This window comes from Triticum aestivum, chromosome 4A (assembly GCF_018294505.1).
Source record: "Triticum aestivum cultivar Chinese Spring chromosome 4A, IWGSC CS RefSeq v2.1, whole genome shotgun sequence".
Classification (NCBI taxonomy): Eukaryota; Viridiplantae; Streptophyta; class Magnoliopsida; order Poales; family Poaceae; genus Triticum; species Triticum aestivum.
The window spans coordinates 296,059,217-296,083,047 of record NC_057803.1 but is presented as its reverse complement, the minus strand read 5'-3'; positions in this window follow the sequence as shown (position 1 = coordinate 296,083,047).

Sequence of the window (23,831 nt, the reverse complement as noted above, 5' to 3'; positions counted from 1 at the left end):
AGTTCATCGTATAATCATCATTATTGCCTTTCACTTGCACGACCGAATAGTGTGGATAATAATAATAGTGCACGTGGAATGGACTAAGATGGAATCTGCAAGCATTCAATTCAAGAGAGAAGACAAGCTAATATGGGCTCTTTGTTAGATCAACAATAATGCATATGAGAGCCACTCAACATTTTCATCATGGTCTTCTCCTCTTGACCCCCAAAGAACAAGAAAAGAAATATAACTATTTACATGGGAAAGCTCCCAACAAGTAAAAGAAGAATGAGAAATCTTTTGGGGTTTTCTTTTTAATTATTACTACTACAACATGAAAAGTAAACTAACTAAAAGCTACAACTAATTTTTTTAGGTTTTTCTAAGGTTTATCAAACACACAAGAAGAAAGCATAAAAAGGAAAATAAAGTAGCATGGATGATACAGTGAAAAAGTATGAGCACCGACAACTAGCAATGAGTGTGTGAACATGAATGTAATGTCGGTGAGAAATACGTACTCCCCCAAGCTTAGGCTTTTTGGCCTAAGTTGGTCTATGGCCACGGCTGGCCTGGCGGATATCCAAAGCTGTAGTTGGGGTCGTACTAAGATGCAGCGGCTATTGCATCATGCGCTGCAGCATGGAGGCGAGCTGTGTCAGTCCTCCTCTCATACTCGTTCGCCTCTTCCCTGGTTATGACATATCTCCCTTTTTCCTGAAAGTCAAGGAAAGTAGGAGCAGGGAGAGCGACGTGATAGGTGCGTCATCTGTCAAAGATTAGCCGGTACTGGAGGAACTGCTCGTTCCTCTCAACAAACTGATGACGAACCATAGCCTCATAATCTAAATAAACATGAGGCAACTCAATATCATACCCACATATGGGTATATCATGAAAATTAGCTAGACGGGTTGCATAAATTCCACCAAAGAAATCTGCATTAAATCTATTATTATGCAACCTATGTGCAACAATGGCTCCCAAATTATAATGTTTATCTCCTAATATAGAAGTCCTGAGAATACTGAGGTCAGGGACACACATGTGACATGCTTCATCTTTACCATTCATGCACCTACCTATGAAGAGAGCAAAATAATGTATAGCAGGAAAATGAATGCTCCCTATGGTAGCTTGCGTTATATCTCTAGATTGCCCCACAGTTATACTAGCAAGAAAATCTCTAAACTCATATTTGCGAGGCTCACTAGTGCTGCCCCATTGTGGAAGTTTGCAAACGGTATTAAAGTCCTTTAAGTCCACAGTATAAGAATTTTCATAAAGATCAAATAGGACAATTTGAGAATTGCGTGATGATGAAAATTCAAACCTTCTCACAAAGGAATCAGTGAGATACTGGTACTGGCGGCACTTATCTCCCTTGAAGCTCTCAAGATCAGCATTACACACATATGCGTTAAATTCTTCCTTGATTCCTGCTCGATCCATAAAGTCCTCTAAAGGCCATTCACAAGCCCGCACCTGAGCTTCCCTTAGTGGTTCATCATCGGCATCGCATATTGCGAGCCTGGGTCCTTGCTTCCTTGAATGACCACCTTGGTACATTTTCCTAAACATATTTTTTCCTCTGAAAAATTTCTAAAATTTTTAGTAACTTCAAAATAAAAGTGAACCAAACTCAACAAAATTGATAGCAATTACTCCCACAAGTGCCTAGAGGATATATCATGCATTAAAACTACTTTTGACCATATAAATTCGACATGCAAGCTCAAGAATAGGGTCACCTAAGCAGCAAAAATGTGCAATGAATAAAGCACTAGAACAAAAACTAATTGGACCATTGGAGGAGTCACATACCAAGGAACAATCCCCCAAAGCAATTTTTCGAATGGAGCTTTGAGTAAGGAGATCGAAAATGGCAGCAAAATGAGCTTGGACTTGGGTTTGAGCTGGTTGGTGATTTTTGTGGGAGGAAGAAGGAGTGTGTGGTAGCTGGAATAAGTGGAGGGGAGCCATCGTGGGCCCACGAGGCAGGGGCGCTCGCCTAGGGGGGTAGGGCGCTCCCTGGACCCTCCTGGCTAGGTGCTTTCCCCTCGGTTGTGTTCTCAGTGCCACATATTCTCAAATATTCTAGAAAAATCATATTTAATTTACAGGGCATTTGTAGAAGTTTTATTTTTGGGGTATTTTTATTGCATTGATAATTCAGAAAACAGGCAGAATATACTATTTTTGCTTTATTTCAACTAAATAACAGAAAGTAAAAAGAGGGTATAGAGAGTTGTGTTTCCTAAATTCATCCATCTCATGCTCATCAAAAGGAATCCACTAACAAGGTTGATCAGGTCTTGTTAACAAACTCATTCCGAGTAACATGGAGCCAGAGAATTTTCGAATAACACTAGGTTACCTCAACGGGTATATGCACATCCCCAACAATATCATATTTCTTCTTGAGAGTAGGAAGAGGAAATTCAAAACCTCCAATTGCAATTGTTGAAAATTTTCCAATAGAATTGATACTGTGGAGTTGAGGTTGTTTCCTCGGAAAGTGTATCGTATGCTCATTACCATTAACATGAAAAGTAACACTGCCTTTGGTGCAATCAATAACAGCCCCTGCAGTATTCAAAAAGGGTCTTCCAAGAATAATAGACATACTATCGTCCTTGGGAATATCAAGAATAACAAAGTTTGTTAAAATAGTAACATTTGCAACCACAACAGGCACATCCTCACAAATACCGACAAGTATAGCAGTTGATTTATTAGCCATTTCAAAGATATTTCAGTAGGTGTCAACTTATTCAAATCAAGTCTACGATATAAAGAGAGGAATAACACTAACACTGGCTCCAAGATCACATAAAGCAGTTTTAACATAGTTTCTCTTAATGGAGCATGGTATAGTTGGTACTCCGGGATCTCCTAGTTTCTTAGGTATTCCACCCTTAAAAGTATAATTAGCAAGCATGGTGGAAATTTCAGCTTCCGGTATCTTTCTTCTATTAGTAAAAATATCTTTCATATATTTAGCATAAGGATTCATTTTAAGCATATCAGTCAAACGCATACGCAAGAAGATAGTGTGATGCCCTCAATTCAATCGTACACTAATCATACACGCAAATGTGTACGATCAAGATCAAGGACTCACGGGAAGATATCACAACACAACTCTAGACACAAATCAAAAATAATACAAGCTTTATATTACGCCTCGGGGGCTCGAATACACAAGAGTCAGCGGAAGCAACAATATCTGAGTATAGACATAAGTTAGACAAGTTTGCCTTAAGAAGGCTAGCACAAAAACAACATCGATCGAAAAGGCAAGGCCTCCTGCCTGGGAGCCTCCTAACTACTCCTAGTCGTCTGCGGTCTTCACGTAGTAGTAGGCATCCTCCGGATAGTAGTAGTCATCGGTGGCGTCATCTGGCTGTTGGGATCCGTCATCTGGTCGCAACAATCGGGTATGGGGGGAAAAGAAGTAGCAAAGCAACCGTGAGTACTCATCCAAAGTACTCGGAAGACTTACATCAGATCTAAACTAAGTATGTATCTGTATCAAAGGAAATGGCTGTATCTGTGGACTAAACTGCAGAAAGCCAGAAGAGAAGGGGAAAGCCTAGCCTATCTAAGACAAGAATCTTCAAGCATCTTGCAGCATATAGAAGAGTACAGATCAACATAATGTAAAGTAGTAGTGTTATCAACCTCGGCCAGATATCCTTTCTCGACTCCCTGCGAGAAAGCAATCCCAGAGCCATACTATCCAGTTATCATCTCATATCCAAGTCTCATATTCATCCATTCCTCATCACAAGTATCCAGTTCTAGCTGTATCGATCGGGATACAACTCCAAGTGTCCGTTACCGTAGAACAGGCTATCGATAGATGTTTTCTTCCCTGCAGGGGTGCACCAACTTACCCACCACGCTCGATTAACTCCGGCCGGACACACTTTCCTGGGTCATGCCCGGCCTCTGCCAAACAATACGTCACAACCCGACCTAGGCTTAATAGAGAGGCCAGCACGCCGGACTAAACCTATGCCCCCAGGGGTCATGGGCCATCTCCCCGGGAACTCCTCCACGTTGCGTATGCAGCCGGTGAGCAGACCTAGCTCCCTCCTTCAACAAGGCAGGAGCTTACGCACTCCAACCCAGCGCGCGCCGCTCAGTCGCTGACGTCTATTAAGCTTCGGCTGATGTATACGACGTAGAACGCCCATACTATGCCCACATGATGGTTAGTGCTATCAGGCCAGAGGCCCCTCGGATTAATTATCAAAATCATAGTGGATTAGGAATGTGCGGTAACAAGCAGAGACTCACGATCGATGTGACCCTGTCGCCCAGTCTCGAGTACTTGCGGCAAGGGCTAAGAATGCCCGGCCACGCCTCGTAAGTATCTCGCGGGCACCTTCCAGGTCAACCCGACTCCACATCACTCGCTATTAAGCTCACGCGGGTACCCCTCAGGGTCGACTCGTCTTTAGTAACATGGCTCAGTGCAAAGTCATAGTAACCATAGTAATTGTGTGTCTAACAGCAAGGGGGAAACCCGAGGAATCACTCCCGGTGAATTTCACTCGATGTTGTCATCAAGGTGAACGTAAGAGGATCCACCCTCGAGGTTCACATTTGATGGGTCGCACGACAGAGCCATAATGGAAGTGGTTAAGAAGGAAATCACCCTCGATGACCTTGACCGTATAGCTACACTACAGAGATCTCATCAGGAGTGATGTAAGAGGTTCCACCCTCGGCACTCGATGGTAACTCTGCAGAGTCGTACAACTAAGGGGGGTGATGCGCGGTGTCAGGGCCTGGATGTTGATCATGTTGATCGAGTCATCGAACATAAAGCGAGGCAACTGGGACAAGGTGGGGTCAGTGATGGATCACTAACCAACCTATACTAAGCAGTCTTGGATAAGCAGGTAAGGTATGAAAGCAGGTACCAACAACAGGCTATGCATGAGAGTAGGATCATACAGAAAGCAGTAGCAGTTCTAATGCAAGCATGAGAGGGAAAGAAATGGGCGATATCGGAATGTTCAAGGGGGGTTTGCTTGCCTGGTTGCTCTGGAAGGAGGGGGGTCGTTGTCGACGTAGTTGATCACAAGGGCAGCATCGGTCTTGGGGTCTACCAGAGAGAAAAGTGGGAAGAAACAGTAAATATAAAGCAAACATAGCACCACAAAGCATAACATGGCAATAAGATGTGCCGGTTGTGACCTAATGCGGTAGGAGGTGATACCGACAAAGGGGGGAAACATCCGGGAAAGTATCCCCGGTGTTTCGCGTTTTCGGACAGATGAACAAGAGGGGGAAAGTTGCGTGTTCACTATGCTAGGGATGCATGGCGGACAAACGGGCTGCGAATCCGGGTTCGTCTCGTCGTTCTGAGCAACTTTCATGTACAAAGTTTTTCCATCCGAGCTACGGTTTATTTTATATTAATTTTAAAAGATTTCAATCATTTTTAGGATTTATTTAATTATTTTAATGCAACATTATCCAGAATAGTGTTTGCTGACATTAGCATGATGTCAGCATGACATCAGCAGTTGACATGGTCAACCTGATAGGTGGGCCCCACATGTCATAGGCTGAAGACTAACTATTTGTTAACATTTTAATTAGCAGGTTAATTAGAGTTAATTAGTTAACTAAACAGTGTTACTTAAGTTAATTAATTAATTAACATTTTAATTTTTATTTTACATTATGAATTTTTACTTCTTTTTTTTAATTCGTTCTGGGCGCGGGGCCCATATGTCATAGGCCCAGCAGAGCATAACGGCCGCATGGGCGTTAGGGCGTTTCGGGTGGAGCCCTGTGAGTGTGCGGGTGTGCGGGCACTGTCCCGAGCATGGCCAACGGGGCGGTTGGGGGACGGCGGCAAGACGCCGGCCAGGTGAGGCATGCGGCGGTGCGGCAAGCTACAACGGTGGAGGTGGTGGCGGGGTTGCGTGGTGGAGCAGTGGTCGGGGGCGGAGGGGCGAGGCTAAGGTGAGTAGCAGCGGCTGCAGGGAGGACACAGCGAGGCGCAACAGCGCGGTGCGCGGGGAAGCTGGCGAGCATGGCGGCGCTGGCGCGGCGCAGGCGAAGTAGAGCAGCTGAAGCAGCTGGGGCACCGCGGGCGGGACGAGGGCGCCGGTGCTCGGCGCGCGCAGCGACGAGGCCAGCAGGGGAGCGAGGGGACGCAGACGGGCGTGGTCCGCGCGCGGTGAGCGCGAGGCCACGGCGCGGGATAGCGGCTAGCGGTGGCACCGGCAGCAGAACAGCGAGCAGCAGGGGGCGGGACGCGTGAGCTTCAGCGCGGGTAGGCGCGGTGTTCGGGGCGCGACTCGACGTGCGTATGGTGCGTGTGCGCATGCGTGCTATGAACGGCGCTGGCGACAGAGGGGAAGGAGGAGAGCTCACGATGATGCGTAGGGACAAGGGCAGCTGTGCTCAGGGAGGTTGACAGGGCCGGCGGGACGGAGAGGAGGCAACGAGGTCGGGGTGGCGCGGGGTTCTGGCGGCGTCCGTGGAGCTCCGGGCGGCGGTGAACAAGGATGAGGCGGCGGCGTACGGCGAGTCGGGCGTGGCGTCGGGGCTCCCAGATCGGGAGAGCGGGGAGGCGAGGAGGACGGTGATGGGGCGGCGCCGGCGGTGTTCGACGGGGCCGGAGCAACTAGCCCGATCCAAACGGGATCGGGTGAGGGAGGGGGAGTGGGGAACGAGGAGGAGTGGGGGTGGTCGAGCAGAGGGAGTGGGGTGTCGTGGGGGGAGTTAGGGTTACGGGGAGGGAGTGATAAGGAGGTCTGACTGGGCCTGGTGGGCCGGCCGATGCGGCTGCCAGCTGGGCCGTTCGGTCCAGCGTGGGGGGGGGGTCTTTTCCCCTTTTTAGCATTTTCCCCTTTTTAAATAGAAAACCTTTTTTTGTTTTCCTTATTAAAGGGCATTTAAACACTTTTAAAAAAATTGGTTCCACCACCAAAATTAGTTAGGGATTATTTGCCACATGACGAACATTTTGGATTTCATGTCTGAGGAATTTTGAATTTCCCTCATAATTTGAATTTGAAAATTGACTTTGATTTTTCATCAAGTGACAATTAGCTCAGTAAGCATGGTGACCTGGCACCATTAATAGGTGATTACTGTAGCATGACACTGGGGGTGTTACAAATCTCCTCCACTACAAGAAATCTTGTCCCGAGATTTAACTGGTGAAGTAAAGAGTAACTTCGGGAGAACTGACCCCTATAGGGTTAATTGTCTGGTGAACAATGTAGGGAATGTGACAGAAGTATCTCTCGAGTTAAAATTTATGAAAAATGTCGAGAGCAAAGTATGAAGGTACAATAGGAAGTTTCAAGCGGATGGGCAAACGATTGATACCTGAACCGAGTGCGAGAAAGGAGTTCAGAGCATCAGGAATAGATCATCTCTCGGAAGGTGGCTCGTGACATGACATGAAGCCATACGTAAAGAATATTTCGGCATCAAGGTTGTACAGGAGAGTCAGGTTACGATCCTGTGGAACTGTGGGTTATGGGCCCACCATGTGGGTTAAAAGAAGGAAAGGCGCTATTCATTTTGAACGGTCATGACAGCAAGGCATGTCAGAGGGTAGCCTGCCAGTTATGTCGGCAACAATCGTCGGTACCAAGGGCGAGGTACGAAGAGAACCATTCTCCTGCTCGTTGAACGAGGCAGACCAATAGGCAAAGTTCTCGTCCATCGGTGGCTTCTGGAAAGTTGTCCACAATATTAACAGGGTCTTACGGATAGTTTGTACACCTAGGTGTTTACATAAGCAGGGAAATATTTCTGCTTATATCATATAGATCACCAGAAAGGTCAAACAAACCAATGGAAAGGAAAATGTGATCATCAGGTTAAGCAGAACAATGGAAAGGAAAAATGTGTTTAAACACATATTTCAGGGGTATATCCCTCCCAAGGACAAGCAGAGCATGAAATCCATGACAAGATAGAAGTATATAACCATTTAGGTAAGGGGGAAGAAAATTCCTGACATTACCCATACAACAGTGTTTGGGTAATAGATCAAGAAACATTCGACAATGTGCTTCCAATGTTCTTGTTGATATTCGGAATACCTCGGTCATGCTTCGAGGTAGCATTAACATGGTGTTCCAAGTAGGGGGGTTGGAGTAGAAGATCACAAGAAATACTCAAGAACAACTGCAAGAATAGCCTGGAGTCCAAGGTATAACCAGACATGATCAAACATGTGTTGGAAAGAAGACAAGGGAGGTAGTCGATGATAACTCTAATCATCGTAGGTCAAGGATGGTATTTCTCATCACAAATTTAATTAATATCCTGGAAGAGCTCAGAATGTTGATAATGATCACGACGTATTTGTCGAGAGGTTCTACGAAGATGCCATCAAGGAGCGACGACATCAAGCAACAGGAAGGATGAAGCAAAAGGCTATTGGAACCATGGGTACGACACAAACTCGAAATCAAGCTTGTTGTTCAAGGCAAAATGATATGACGAGGAAGATCGATGTACGTTTAGCTCATCGCCAAAAATTTTGCTCCGGGAGGAAGGACTAGGTAGCACAGTTAAAATTTAGCAAGATAATGATATAGCCGATAATGCTAGGAATGACTTGAATGATTATTAAACTCGTAAGAAACGAGAATTACTTAGAGTTATTGAATCGGGGTGTGGAACCGATTCACTTATCGGTGTCGTCGAGTGACTAATAACTTGGAACCCGGGGAAATCTGAAATCAGTTAGAAGCAATACTAGATGAAGACTCATAGGAAACAACACCGTTCTTTGTTATTCTCGAAATACCAAAGGGTAATACTCAAAGGAAGATCTAAATAGTGGTTGCGGAGATGCATTGGTCTGCAGAAGACAAGTGCTTTAACTTGTCTGAGAAAAGGAATCAAAGAATAACAATATGGCCGGAACCACGATTACAGAAAACCAAAACCCAGATATAAGACGAACTTATACCAAGGGGGTAATTATTTTTACGAGAAACTTCCATGATAAGATCGGTATCGTGTCCATGGGCATGAACGCAAGGTTCAAGGTCGACTCCCACTTCTCCAATACACAACTTTTCATTCACTTCTCGAATTCGAAGAATTTGTAGTGTTGAAATTTTATCTGAAGAAACACCAGTAGAGTAAAGTTCGTTAAAACTCTCGTGTTCAAAAGGATTAGGTGAGGCATAGGTTCAACCCATAGGGGCATCTTAGGAACCTATTCCACAAACTTCAGAAGTAAACAACACAAGCTCGAAAGCAGAGTATGGTTGACAAAAGGAGATGATACAATTTACCAAAGGCATTATGTATCTGGTAAAGAACTTGACGAGGTTCCTTGAATATGAAGGACACTGTCGAATGATAATCCAATAATGGATTTGGCAATCCACAACGGAGATGATGTGAGTATCGATATTCAATCAAAAGAAGAAATAATGCAGAGGCATCGGATTTTGGAAACATCTGATAATTCCAAAGCTTAAATGCAAAGGAATTATGATTTCCAATTCGGGGGATCAGAAGCAGATGCTCTAATCAAAAGATAATCAGGTTGAAAAGACATAGATCGACAATCATTCAAGGTTTGATTTGCCGAGAACCAGCTCATGTTTGAAGTGACGTCTGAGCCAAAAGGACGGATTTCATAAGGATCAACTGATGATTGCGTGCGTTCACAAACATGTTGAATCAATATGATCAGAAAGTCAACCACAACGGATTTCAAAGGATATTGCTAGACATATGGAATTAACCATCATGCAAGCAGGTAGCGAAGAACAAGAGCAATAAGCTACTAAGGATTTCGGGAGATCAAATCGTATTTTAGAGAATTTTGTGAAACACAAGAACAACTGGGGATGATCGAACCCTCAATAAGTGTGAGGAATTACTCGTGGGTGTATTCATGTGGAAAAGAGCTACAAGCCAGTAGCTCAAAGGATTCTTAAAAAGTCGAAGAATAATGGGGACGGCGTGACGGAGAGGAGGCAACGAGGTCGGGGTGGCGCGGGGTTCCAGTGACGTCGGTGGATCTCCGGGCGGCGGTGAACAAGGACGAGGCGGCGTCGTACGGCGGGTCGGGGTGCGGCGTCGGGGCTCCCAGATCGGGAGATGGGGGAGGCGAAGAGGACAGCGGTGGGGCGGCGCCGGTGGTGTTTGACGGGGCCGGAGCAACTGGCCTGATCCAGACGGGATCGGGTGAGGGAGGGGGAGTGAGGAACGAGGAGGAGTGGGGGGTGGTCGAGCAGAGGGAGTGGGGTATTGTGGGGGGGAGTTAGGGTTACGGGGAGGGTGATAAGGAGGCCCGACTGGGCCTGGTGGGCCGGCCGATGCGGCTGCCAGCTGGGCCGTTCGGTCCAGCGTGGGGGGGTCTTTTCCCCTTTTTAGCATTTTCCCCTTTTTAAACGAAAAACATTTTTTGTTTTCCTTATTAAAGGGTATTTAAATGCTTTAAAAAAATTGGTTCCACCACCAAAATTAGTTAGGGATTATTTGCCACATGACAAACATTTTGGATTTCATGTCTGACGAATTTTGAATTTCCCTCATAATTTGAATTTGAAAATTGACTTTGATTTTTCATCAAGTGACAATTAGCTCAGCAAGCATGGTGACCTGGCACCATTAATAGGTGATTACTGTAGCATGACACTGGGGGTGTTACAGATAGGTCTAATCATTTCAGCAAGGAAAATGCATGGGTTTCTGAACCCATGGTTCTCTTTCTTTACCGTTCTTCCTAGCAACAAAGTCTCTCTTATCATAACGTTGATTCTTTGATTGTGGGTTATCAAGATCAACAGCAGGTTCAATCTCGGTTCATGTTCACTAGGTTCATTGTCATTACTAGGTTGAGCATCAACATTAGCATCATTATTAACATTTTCACTAGGTTCATGTTCATTACCAGATTGTGTTTCAGCATCAGAAATAGAAATATCATTGGAATTCTCAAGTGTGTCATCAACAGGTTCACTAGAAGCATGCAAAGTCCTATCATTTTTCTTTTTCTTCCTTTTAGAAGGACTAGGTGCATCAATATTAGTTCTCTAAGAATCTTGCTCAATTCTCTTAGGATGGCCCTTAGGATATAAAGGTTCCTGAGTCATTTTACCACCTCTAGTCATAGCTCTAATAACATTATCATTTTTCTTACTATTTAATTCATTGAGCAAATCATTCTGAGCTTTAAGTACTTGTTCTACTTGAGTGGTAACCATAGAAGCATGTTTACTAATAAGTTTTAGTTCACCTTTAACATTAGCCATATAATCACTCAAGTGTTCAATCATATAAGCATTATGTTTCAATTGTCTACCAACATAAGCATTAAAATCTTCTTGCTTAACCATAAAGTTATCAAACTCATCTAAGCATTGGCTAGCAAACTTATTAGGAGGGATTTTAGCTTTATCATATCTATAGAGAGAATTTACCTTCACTAACTGTGTCGGGTTATCAACACCATGTATTTCTTCAGCAAGCGGTAAATTAAGACCATGTATTTATTCAATAGGAGGTAAATTCTTAACATCTTCAGCTTTAATACCTTTTTCTTTCATAGATTTCTTTGCCTATTGCATATCTTCAGGGCTGAGAAATAGAATACCCCTTTTCTTCGGAGTTTGCTCAGGAGTTCGTTTAGGAATTGGATCAGGGATTGGATCAGGAAGTGTACAATTATTTTCATTAGTCAACATATTATTCAATAGAATTTCAGCTTCATCAATAGTTCTTTCCTTGAAAACACAACCAGCACAACTATCCAGGTGGTATATAGAAGCATCGGTTAGTCCATTATAAATGATATCAAGCATTTCATTTTTCTTGAGAGGATGATCAGGCAAAGCATTAAGTAATCGTAGAAGCCTCCCCCAAGCTTGTCGGAGACTCTCTTCTTCAATTTGCACAAAATTATATATTTCCCTTAAAGCTGCTTGTTTCTTATGAGCGGGGAAATATTTAGCAGAGAAGTAATAAATCATATCCTGGGGACTACGCAAAAAACCAGGATCGAGAGAATTAAACCATGTCTTAGCATCACCCTTTAATGAGAACGGAAATAATTTAAGGATATAATAATAGCGAGTTTTCTCATCATTAGTGAACAGGGTGGCTATATCATTTGATTTAGTAAGATGTGCCACAACAGTTTCAGATTCATAGCCATAGAAAGGATTAGATTCAACTAAAGTAATTATCTCAGGGTTGACAGAGAATTCATAATCCTTATCAGTAACAAAGATAGGTGAAGTAGCATAAGCAGGATCATATTTGATTCTAGCATTTAGAGTTTTTTGTTTCAGCTTAGCTATTAATTTCTTAAGATCACTCCTATGATTGCAAGCAATAAAGTCTCTAGCAGTTTCTTCATCCATAACATAACCCTCAAGTACAACGGGCAATTCATATCTAGGGGGAGAATCTTCATCATCACTTTCATCAATATTATCATTTTCAATAATTTCATTCTCTCTAGCCCTAGCAAGTTGTTCATCAAGAAATTCACCAAGTGGTAGAGTAGTATCAAGCATAGAAGTAGTTTCATCATAAGTATCATGCATAGCAGAAGTGGCATCATCAATAACATGCGACATATCAGAATTAATAGAGGAAGCAGGTTTAGGTGTCGCAAGCTTACTCAAAACAGAAGGTGAATCAAGTGCAGAGCTAGATGGCAGTTCCTTACCTCCCCTAGTAGTTGAGGGATAAATCTTGGTTCTTGGATCTTTCAAGTTCTTCATAATGATAAGAAGATATAAATCCCAAGTGACTCAAAGAACAGAGCTATGCTCCCCGGCAACGGCGCCAGAAAATAGTCTTGATAACCCACAAGTATAGGGGATCGCAACAGTTTTCGAGGGTAGAGTATTCAACCCTAATTTATTGAGTCGACACAAGGGGAGCCAAAGAATATTCTCAAGTGTTAGCAGCTGAGTTGTCAATTCAACCACACCTGGAAACTTAATATCTGCAGAAAAGTGTTTAGTAGCAAAGTAATATGATAGTAGTGGTAACGATGGTAAAAGGTAACAGTAGCAAAAATAATATTTTTGGTGTTTTGTAGTGATGATAACAATAGCAGCGGAAAAGTAAATAAGCGAAGAACAATATATGGAAAGCTCATAGGCAATGGATCGGTGATGGAGAATTATGCCGGATGCACTTCATCATGATGAGTCATAACATAGGGTGACACGGAACTAGCTCCAATTCATCAATGTAATGTAGGCATGTATTCCGAATATAGTCATACGTGCTTATGGAAAAGAACTTGCATGACAAATTTTGTCCTACCCTCTCGTGGCAGTGGGGTCCTCGCGGAAACTAATGGATATTAAGGCCTCCTTCTAATAGAGTACCGGAACAAAGCGTTAACACATAGTGAATACATGAACTCCTCAAACTACGGTCATCACCGGTAAGTGTCCCGATTATTGTCATGTCGTGGTTAACGTATCATAATGCATAGTAGGTGACTATAGACTTGCAAGATATGATCAAGGACTCTCATATATTGAAAAAAACATAATAGGTTCGGATCTGAAATCATGGCACTCGGGCCCTAGTGACAAGCATTAAGCATAGCAAAGTCATAGCAACATCAATCTGAGAACATAGTGGATACTAGGGATCAAACCCTAACAAAACTAAGTCGATTATATGATAAATCCCATCCAACCCATCACCGTCCGGCAAGCCTACGATGGAATTACTCACACACGGCGGTGAGCATAATGAAATTGGTGATGGAGGATGGTTGATGATGACGATGGTGACAGATTCCCCTCTCCGGAGCCCCGAACGGACTCCAGATCAGCCCTCCCGAGAGAGTTTAGGGCTTGGCGGCGACTCCTTATCATAAAACGTGATGAATCCTTCTCCCTGATTTTTCCCCCTTGAAAGTGAATACATGGAGTTGGAGTTGAGGTCGGTGGAGCGTCAGGGGGCGCACGAGGCCGGGGGCGCGCCCAGGGGGGTAGGGCGTGCCCCCACCCTCGTGGACAGGCCGAGGCCCCCTGATGTGGATCGTCCTTCCAGTATTTTTTATATATTCCAAAATAATTCTCCATTGATTTTCAGGTCATTTCGAGAACTTTTATTTCTACACAAAAATAACAACATGGCAATTCTGCTGAAAACACGTCAGTTCGGGTTAGTTAGAGTCCAAAACAAGGGCAAAAGTGTTCGGAAAAGTAAATACGATGGATACGTGTCAGCCCTTAGTGAGGGGAATCCTTGAAGGGAGTAGCCCCGTAGGTGAGTGTACGGATCCGAACTCCTATGGGGCCGGTCGTAGGTGTTTACCCTTTGCGCCACCTCCTCTTAAGAGATAATGAAACAAAAGAAAATAGGAAAGCGGTTAAAGAATGTTACCGGAGTGCCTGCAGACTTGTCTGTATTGTGCTTCCGTCAATGCCCGTGGTATCTTGAGTGCATAATTATGTATGCGCGGTATAGTTTTAATGGGTATACGAAATGGGCAGCGGAAGCCGAAGTGCTATTTCCGTTCTGGATTTGATCGATCTTCAGGGGGAAATTGCTTCCGCCCTTCGGCATTTGGCTGGTGAGCCGCTCCGTTGTCCCTATTGCTTGGTGGCCCATTTCCATTGTGTCCGGCATTGAGCCTACCGGCCTGCTTGAGGACCCAACAACTTCTATTGGTGTGATTAGATGGTTTATTGGGGTGGCCATGAATCTGGCAGGGCCGGTCCAATATCCTGTCTAGTTTGGATTGTCCGTCTCTATTTGCCTTGAATGGCTTTTTCTGTTGATCGGGCTTGGGATTGCTAAGTCTGGCGTTGACCGCTGTGTCGTCTGATCTTTCATTGTCGTTGCGACTGTTGTGTATGCTTCGTCGTGGCTTGCAATTGCCATCTCGGATTTCGGAAGTGCCCGAGTCGCTGGCGCTGTTGCTTCTACGAGTGATCCAGCTGTCTTCTCCGGTGCAAAAGTGGGTCATTAGAGCGGTAAGGGCTATCATGGATCTAGGTCCTTCTTGACCGAGATGGCATGCAAGCCATTCATCCCGAACGCTATGTTTAAAGGCCGCAAGGGCCTCAGTGTCCGGACAGTCAACAATTTGGTTCTTTTTAACTAGGAACCTGGTCCAGTGCTTCTTGGCTGACTCTCCGGCCTGCTGGACAATGTTACTTAAGTCATCGGCGTTCGGTGGCCAGACATATGTTCCTTGGAAGTTGTTGCGAAAGGCGTCCTCCAAATCCTCCCAGCTGCCGATAGAATTTTCCAGCAAACTGTTTAACCAGTACTGAGCTGGTCCTTTGAGTTTTAGTGGTAGGTATTTGATAGCATGAAGGTTGTCTCCGTGGGCCATGTGGATATGGAGGAGGAAGTCCATGATCCATACCGCGGGATCCGTTGTTCCATCATATGATTCGATATTCACGGGTTTGAACCCATCTGGCAATTCATGCTCCATTACTTCATTTGTGAAGCAAAGAGGGTGTGCGGCGCCTCTATGTTGGGCCACACTACGGTGTATCTATGACAAAGCCTATTTGCGGTTTTCAGCCCGGGTGTGGCTAGGTTTGTCACGTCCGAATAGGTGGTCGTCGTCATGTGTCGAGGTATGTCCTTGCGATTTGTAGATCGCTCTTGAGTGTCTTGCTTTGCTACCCAAGTCTTGTTGACGGTCGTATGTATAACACTGAGCTGTTTTGTTCTTGCTTTTACTGCGAGGTGGGGCAGTCTGGTGTTCGGCTTGAGTTGCCGCTTTACCTGGGCCCAGTTGTGGTCGGCCTGCCGCATTGTGCGATGATGGTACGGGCTCCAGCACCTTATCGTCACCCTGGGGTAGCAATCTATACTTCGGGTAGCTTTTGGCTGGTCCACTAAGGTCTTATTCTTCGGCAGCTAGGACATCAGTCCATTTATCATTGAGCAGATCTTGGTTAGCTTGAAGCTGTTGCTGCTTCTTTTTCAGGCTCCTTGCCGTGGCTATTAGCTGGCGGTTGAAGCTCTCCTGCTCAAGAGGTTCCACGAGAATGATGAAGTCTTTGGTGCCGAGGCTCACATCATCTTCGGAGAGTGGAAGGTAATTATCGTCCTCCGAATCTTCGTGCGTGGCCTGTTTAACAGGGCTAACCTGCTCATCTTCCCATTCATCTTGTTTGTTTGCTTTATCGACGGGGTCTTCGTTGTCTTCGGCACCTTCCGGAGTGTCATCATCTCCTGTGCTGGTGTTGCTATCTTTACTGCGGCGTGACTTAGAGCGGCGCTGCTAAGGCCGGCACTTGGACTGTATTTCGGAAGGTTTATCCTCAGCTGGGTCTTCCTTATCGTCGCCGCTGTGCTCCTTTGGTGCATCCACCATGTATACGTCATACGAGGAAGTGGCCGTCCAGCGTCCAGTGAAAGGCGGGTTCTGGGCCTGTTCTTCTCCGACATCGTCGTGCATACCATCGATGTCCTTGGAGTCGTACTCAAGTTCATCAGTCGAATCCTTGATCGTGGCTATAAAGTGGATGGCGGGTGCGAAGTAAAATTCTCCATCGTCAGCCCCTAGTTCGAGCCGGATATAGTTCGGCTGAGAGTCATCCGCTAAGGATAGGTTTTTTTAATGAGTTTAGCACATCACCCAAAGGCGAGTGCTCGAAGATGTGTTGCGGCACTGAATTTGAAGATCGATAAACGATCAAGCTCAGCGTCCGCGGGCTCGCGCGTTCAGAACCTATGGCCGGAGACGAGTCCGACGTTCCGGTGGCATAGGCATCGTGTGAGACCATATCCATGTGCGGCTCCAACATCGTGGAATCTTCGGCCTCCGAGGTGGGGTTAATCCTCCCGTCTTTGGATGGCGCGGCCTGCTCTGGCTCTAGGGCCAGAGCGGTTACAAGAGCGATCTACTGGATGCGGCCCGATGACAGATTTAGGTTATGATCATCGAGGTGACCGAGAGCGGCCGCCGCGGTATCGAATCCGGCGAAGATCAAGTCTCCACGGATGTCTGCGATGTAGTTCAAGCTCCCGAATCTGACATGAGGGCCAGGGGCGTAGCTTTCGATCTGCTCCAGATGGCCAAATGAGTTGGCCCGCAGTGCGAAGCTGCCGAACATGAAGATCTGTCCGGGGAGCAAAGTTTCTCCGCAGACAGCGTCATTATTGAGGATTGAAGGGGCCATCGAACCTTTCAGCGGTAGCATAGAGGAACTCTCAATGAAAGCACCAATGTCGGTGTCAAAACCGGCAGATCTTGGGTAGGGGACCCAAACTTTGCTCTAAGGTTGATGGTAATAGGAGACAGGGGACACGATGTTTACCCAGGTTTGGGCCTCTCTCTACGGAGATAATACCCTACTTTCTGCTTGATTGAGCTTGATAATTACAATTGGGAGGGGTCTAGCGTACCACAAAACGGTGGAAGCGGACCTCCTATGGTGGAAATAGGGTCCTGTTCATCGGCAGTGGTATGGTGTACCACAAAATGGACGAAACGGATTTGTGTTGGAGTGCTACGGTCGAAACGGGGGTACTGTTCATCAAGAGGGGTGTGGCGTACCGCAAAACGGGACTCCACGGGATACTATTCATCTCCACCGTCGACCTCCTCCAGCCTCCAAGGGCTATTGTTCATCCACCATCGACCTCGTCCAGCCTCCACCTGTGACTGTTCATCCACGGGCTCCTGTTCATCCAGCCTCCACCGCGCGCTCCTCCACCGGGTACTGTTCAACCAGCCCTCTCCACGGGGGCCTGTTCAACCACCCCTCCATGGGATACTGTTCATCCAGCCATCCACCGGCTACTGCTCAACCAGCCCTCCATGGGGTCTTGTTCATCCAGCCATCCACAGGGTCCTGTTCATCCAGCCCCCCACGGGGTCCTAATCATTCACCGGCTCGATCGATCGGGGTACTATTCATCCAGCGGCAACGGCCTCTACTACCACGGGGTCCTATTGATCCAACCCCCCCACCGGGAACTATTCATCCAACCCCCCCCAACAACGCTCACTGTTCATCCAGAGGCTGCATCGATCAGCTTCAGTTAGCAGCAGTAGCGAAGGAATCACTCGGGTTCAGTTAACAACAAGGGATCGATCGATCGCTCGGGTTCAGTAACGCGTAGCTTGCAGTGCAATCGCTCAGGTTCAGTTAGGGCCCAACGCGTCGCTCGGGTTCAGTTAGAGTGCAACGCCTCGCACACACGCACGTACGTACGAGAGAGGAATCAAACTTCTCATATATTCAATGCTCTTTATATGAAAGTTTTATCATATCCCTCCTAGATGCCCATCATATTAGGACTAAATTCATAACCTAAGAAAATTACCATACTATTTATATGACTCTCAAATTGATATAAGTGAAGCATGAGAGCTAAAACCATCGTCGTGCTCTAAAAAGATATAAATGAAGCACTAGAGCTACTACAAACTACTCCAAAAAGATATAAGTGAAGATCAATGAGTAGTTGAATAATTATGTAGCTATGTGAGGACTCTCTCTCTCTCTCTCCGATTTAAGAATTTAAGATCATAATATTTTATTCAAACAACAAGCAAAAAAATAAAATGACATTTCAAGAATAGCACATATCGTGAGAAGAACCAAAAACTTAGGCTCAACCGAGGCTAACCGATAATCGTTGATGAAGAAAGGTATCCTACTTGAGCATAGATGCTTCAGACTTCTTGAACTATTATCTTAGGATACCTTGGGCATCCCAAAGCTTGAGCTTTTGTGTCTCCTTAATTTCTTTTATATCACGGTTTCCCTAAGTCTTAAAAACTTCATCCACACAAAACTTAACAAGAACGCGTGAGATAAGTTGGTACAAATCAATGCATAACCTTATTATTCTCTACTGTATAAAGTCACTAAAATTGTTATTTAATATTGAATACTAAATGCTTCTGCATATTTAGTACTCCTATTCTAAAATAGAATCCTTAAACAAGCAAGCATATGCAAACAATGCAAACATAACAACAATCTGTCTAAACAACACAGTTTGTGAAGATTGCAAGAATATTTATACTTCTATAACTCCAAAAATTCTGAAAAATTACCACATTGTAGAAAATTTGTTGTTCGCTATTGTGGAAAAATTTCAAGATTTTATCACTTTCGACGTTCCAGAAGAATTCAGACAATTATAGAGAACTTCCTGTTTTCAAAACTGCAACGTATAGACTTGCAAAATAAGCATGGTAAAGGCTATGCTTGGCATTTTTATTGAACAAAAATATGAAAAAGTAATATTATAAATAGCTGAAAGAAAATATCCATAAAATAAAATGATGCTCCAAGAAAAACTCATATCATGTGACAAATAAAAATATAGCTCTGAGTAAGGTTACCGATTATGTTGGAGATGAAAGAGGGGATGCCTTCCGGAGCATCCCCAAGCTTAGTTGCTTGGATCTTCCTTGAATATTACCTTGGGGTGCCTTGGGCATCCCCAAGCTTAGTGTCTTTCCACTGCTTATTCTCCTCATATCGATATCTCAGGCAAAACATGAAAGCTTCAATCACAGAAAACTTAACGGAACTTCGTGAGATGGTTTAGTATGATAAAGACAAATCATTCACTTTGTTACTGTCAAGATAAGATTCTTAATTGTTCTCACACAATGCCTACTGTAACTTATCAATTACACTATTTATATCACTTAATAGCTATGGAAACACTAAATCAAGCAAAACTATGTATTGAAAACAGAATCTGGCAAAAACAGAACAGTCTATAATGATCTGGACAACTACTATACTTCTGTAAATCCAAAAATTCAGAAAAATTAGGACAACACAAGAAATTTGTATATCAATCTTGTGTATAAAATTCAGAATTTTATTAAACTCTAGTGAATTTAAACAATTCTGTTACTCGAAGCAAAAGCTTCTGTTTTGCAGAGAATCAAGTCAACTATCATCCACACTATCCCAAAGGCTTTACTTGGCACTTTATTGAAACAAAAGCTATAAAACATTATTAATACATAGATTAATCGTTTGAACATACAAAAAACAGTAGGTATAAGTGTTGGATTGTCTCCTAACAAGCTCTTTTCTTTAATGCCTTTCTAGCTAGGCATGATGAGTTCAATGATGGTCACATACAAGATAAGAATTGAAACACAAAGGGAGCATCATGAAGCATATGACAACCACATTGAAGCCTAACCCACTTCCTATGCGTAGGTATGTTGTGAGCAAACAATTTATGGGAACAAGAATCAACTAGCATAGTTATGCAAAACAAGCATGACTTCAAAACTTTGAACACATAGAGAGGAAACTTGATATTATTGCAATAGGTAGAAGCATATGTTCCTCTCTCATAATAATTTTTAATAGCATCATGAATGAATTCAACAACATAACTATCACACAAAGCATTCTTTTCATGATCCATAAGCACATAATTTTTATTACTCTCCACATAAGCAAATTTCTTCTCATTCAAAATGGTGGGAGCAAACTCAACAAAGTAACTATCACATGACACTTGATTTACATAATCAATTTGAGCACTAAAATCATTTGACAAATTTCATGGGTATCATTATTCTTTATAGCATCAGTCTCATCACAATGATCATCATAGAGAGCAACTTCATTCTGAAAATCAATTGAAACCTCTTCCAAGATAGTGGAATCATTACTAAATAAAGTCATGACCTCTCAAAATCCACTTTAATAATTATTACAACAATATTCAACACCTTCCAAAATAGTGGGATCATTAACTAGAGTTGACACTCTCCCAAACCCACATGCATCAACATAATCATAATAAATAGGAGGCATGCTACATCATAATAAATTTGCTAATCAAAACTTTGTGGACAAAAATATCATCTTCATCAAACATAGCATCCCAGCTTATGGCTTTGCATAAAATTAGCATCATAGATATTCAAAGAATTCATACCAACAACATTGCAATCATGCTCATCATTCAAAGTTTTTATGTCAAACATTTTATTGAATTCTTTTTCTATCACTTTGGCACAATTTTCCTTTCCATCATTTTCAAGGAAGACATTATAAAGATGAAGCATATGAGGCAAGCTCAGTTCCATTTTTTGTAGTTTTCTTTTATAAACCAAACTAGTGATAAAGCAAGAAACTAGATTCAATTGCAAGATCAAAAGATATACCTTCAAGCACTCACCTCCCCGGCAACGACGCCAAAAAAGAGCTTCATGTATACTACGCAACCTTCTTCTTGTAGACTCGTGTTGGGCCTCGAAGCGCGGTGTTTTGTAGGACATTAGCAATATTCCCTCAAGTGGATGACCTAAGGTTTACAAATCCATGGGAGGTGTAGGATGAAGATGGTCTCCCTCAAACAACCCTGCATCCAAATAACAAAGAGTCTCTTATGTTCCAGACACACCCAGTACAATGGTAAATTGTATAGGTGCACTAGTTCGGCGAAGCGATGGTGATACGAGTGTAATATAGATAGTAGATATAGGTTTTTGTAATATGAAAATATAAAAAATCCAGAAGGTAACTAGTAACAAAAGTGAGCAAAAACGGTATTGCAATGCTTGAAAATAAGGCCTAGGGTTCATAGTTTCACAAGTGAAAAGTCTCTCAACAATGATAACGTAATTAAATCATCTGGCAATCCCTCAACGTGCGACAAAGAGTCACTCCAAAGTTCCTATCACGGAGAACATAAGATGAAATTGCTTGTAGGGTACGAAACCACCTCAAATTTATTCTTTCTAATCAATCTTTTGAGCTATTCCTATAAGTGTCACAAACAACCCTAGAGTTCGTACTAAAATAACACCATATGATACGCATAAATCAACCCTAATGTCACCTAGATACTCTAATGTCACCACAACTATCCGTGGGTCAATTATACGATATGTATAAAACAACTTTAGATTCATAATATTCAATCCAAGACAAAGAACCTCAAAGAGTGCCCCAAGATTTGTACCAGATAAACAAGGATGAAAACATGGATCAACCTCTATGCGTAGATTATCCCAATGTCACCTCGAGAATCCATGAGTTGAGTGCCAAAACATACATCAAGTGAATCAGTAGAACACCCCATTGCCACCACAGGTATCCACCGCAAGACATACATCAGGTGTTCTCAAATCCATAAAAGTATTCTACCCGATAATAGTGAAACCTCAAAGGTATCACGTGCCATGGCGTCGCATGCGGAGGAGAGTCCGTGAATTTGAACTTCTTTTGTTTAGGGTTTAGGCTATTTGCACTTAATGGATAGGTGAATTTTAAATTACATTTTTAGGTTTATTTAGTTGTGTATTTAGGTGTAGGTGGACTTCCTTTGTTTGTGTAATTGAACTTCTTTTTTCTTTTGTTATTTTTTTCGAGGTTTCAATGTGTGACATATGCGTTATGCTTTTGTTGTTATATTTTTGAATTTGTTTAGGGTTTGCTTCTTGCGTTGTAGTGCAATGCCTACTTTGGTGTGCCTGTGTGGGAGTGATTGCAATGCTAAGAAAACTGGTTGGAGTAGACGACGACATGGCGTGCTGCTGACGTAGCATGTGAATGTAAGTATATACATATTATTTTTACATTTATGCATATGGTCCTTTTTTCATGATGATTGTGACATTCATTACATGTGTATAGAATTATTTATGCTTTTCTTATTACATGCATCATTATATTGTTATAATTATTCCCAGTCGTCCCCCACAGACGGAAAAACACCTATCTCTTCTCCCCACTCGCTTGCCCCACGTCTCCGCCTTGCTCCCCAACTTCGTTGGCCCTTTCTCCTACCGTCGAGTGGGTTGGGAAAATGACGCCGCATCCGCTACTTTTTTTGCCCCACCACTTCACCCGACCCCTCCAACTCTTATGTCTCGACCACTCTCTTTTCTTCCTGGAAACCGAAGCTCACAATCGCCGCTTGATTCGGAGCTACTACTGGCATCGTGGGGTGGAGGAACCGTCACGGGGTCATGCATCATGGTCGAGTACTTGAGGTAAGTTTTGTGCCCCCCCGATGCCCCCTCTTATTATTTGATAGATCTAGGCAGCATCTCGCTTGCGCTTTGTGTCCTTTGTGTCGCCTACGCTCTATGTCCTTTGTGTCGCCTGAGCTCTCGGATCCCCTTCCTCCTTTTTCTGCGATGCTTGCATATATGAGTAGGTAGGTTTAATTGATAGGATGCTTAGATGCTTCTACGTCGTCTCCTTCTGGAAGTTTTGGCTTGTTCATCTTTGGATTGCATTTTGAGTCCGTGTTTCTAGTGTATTCATCCGCTATTGGTTCCCCTCAATTAGTTCTTATATATTAGGGAATTCCCATTGCTGAATTAGATGTTCCTATGTGTTTTTTTGGTGATGTATCATCCATCCTAGTATAAGGTTCTAAGGTGTTCTTTCTGTTTTGTTGTTTTGTGTTTTTCAGGTGGATCTAGGGTTTCCACCATCCTATAGCAGGGAGGGGTGTTCTGATTGCTTCAGACCTTTCATCAAGAGGTACATTTTTATGTAATGATGATGGTGTAATTCCCTCCATGAATTTATTGTCTTGTTTTTTTATGGTTTGTAGATGTTGTATTGTTTATTTTATCTTTGTGTGTAAATACATCTAAGTTTTGTCTCTGTTAGAATAGTATTTTAATTTTTATTTTTAAATCATGATCTTCTCTTGTTTGTCATGTTCAACTGACCATGTTTGACAGAGTGAACTTCTTATATAGTAGTTTTGTATTATTGTTCTACATTTTGTGGTGTTCTTACATTTTGTGTGTATTACTGGTGAACTATCTGAGCAAGTATGTTTGAGCTTCCCAATATTTCAGTTTTTGTACATATCTTTGGCTTTGGTTGAGCTTCTGTATGTACATTGCTATTTCATAA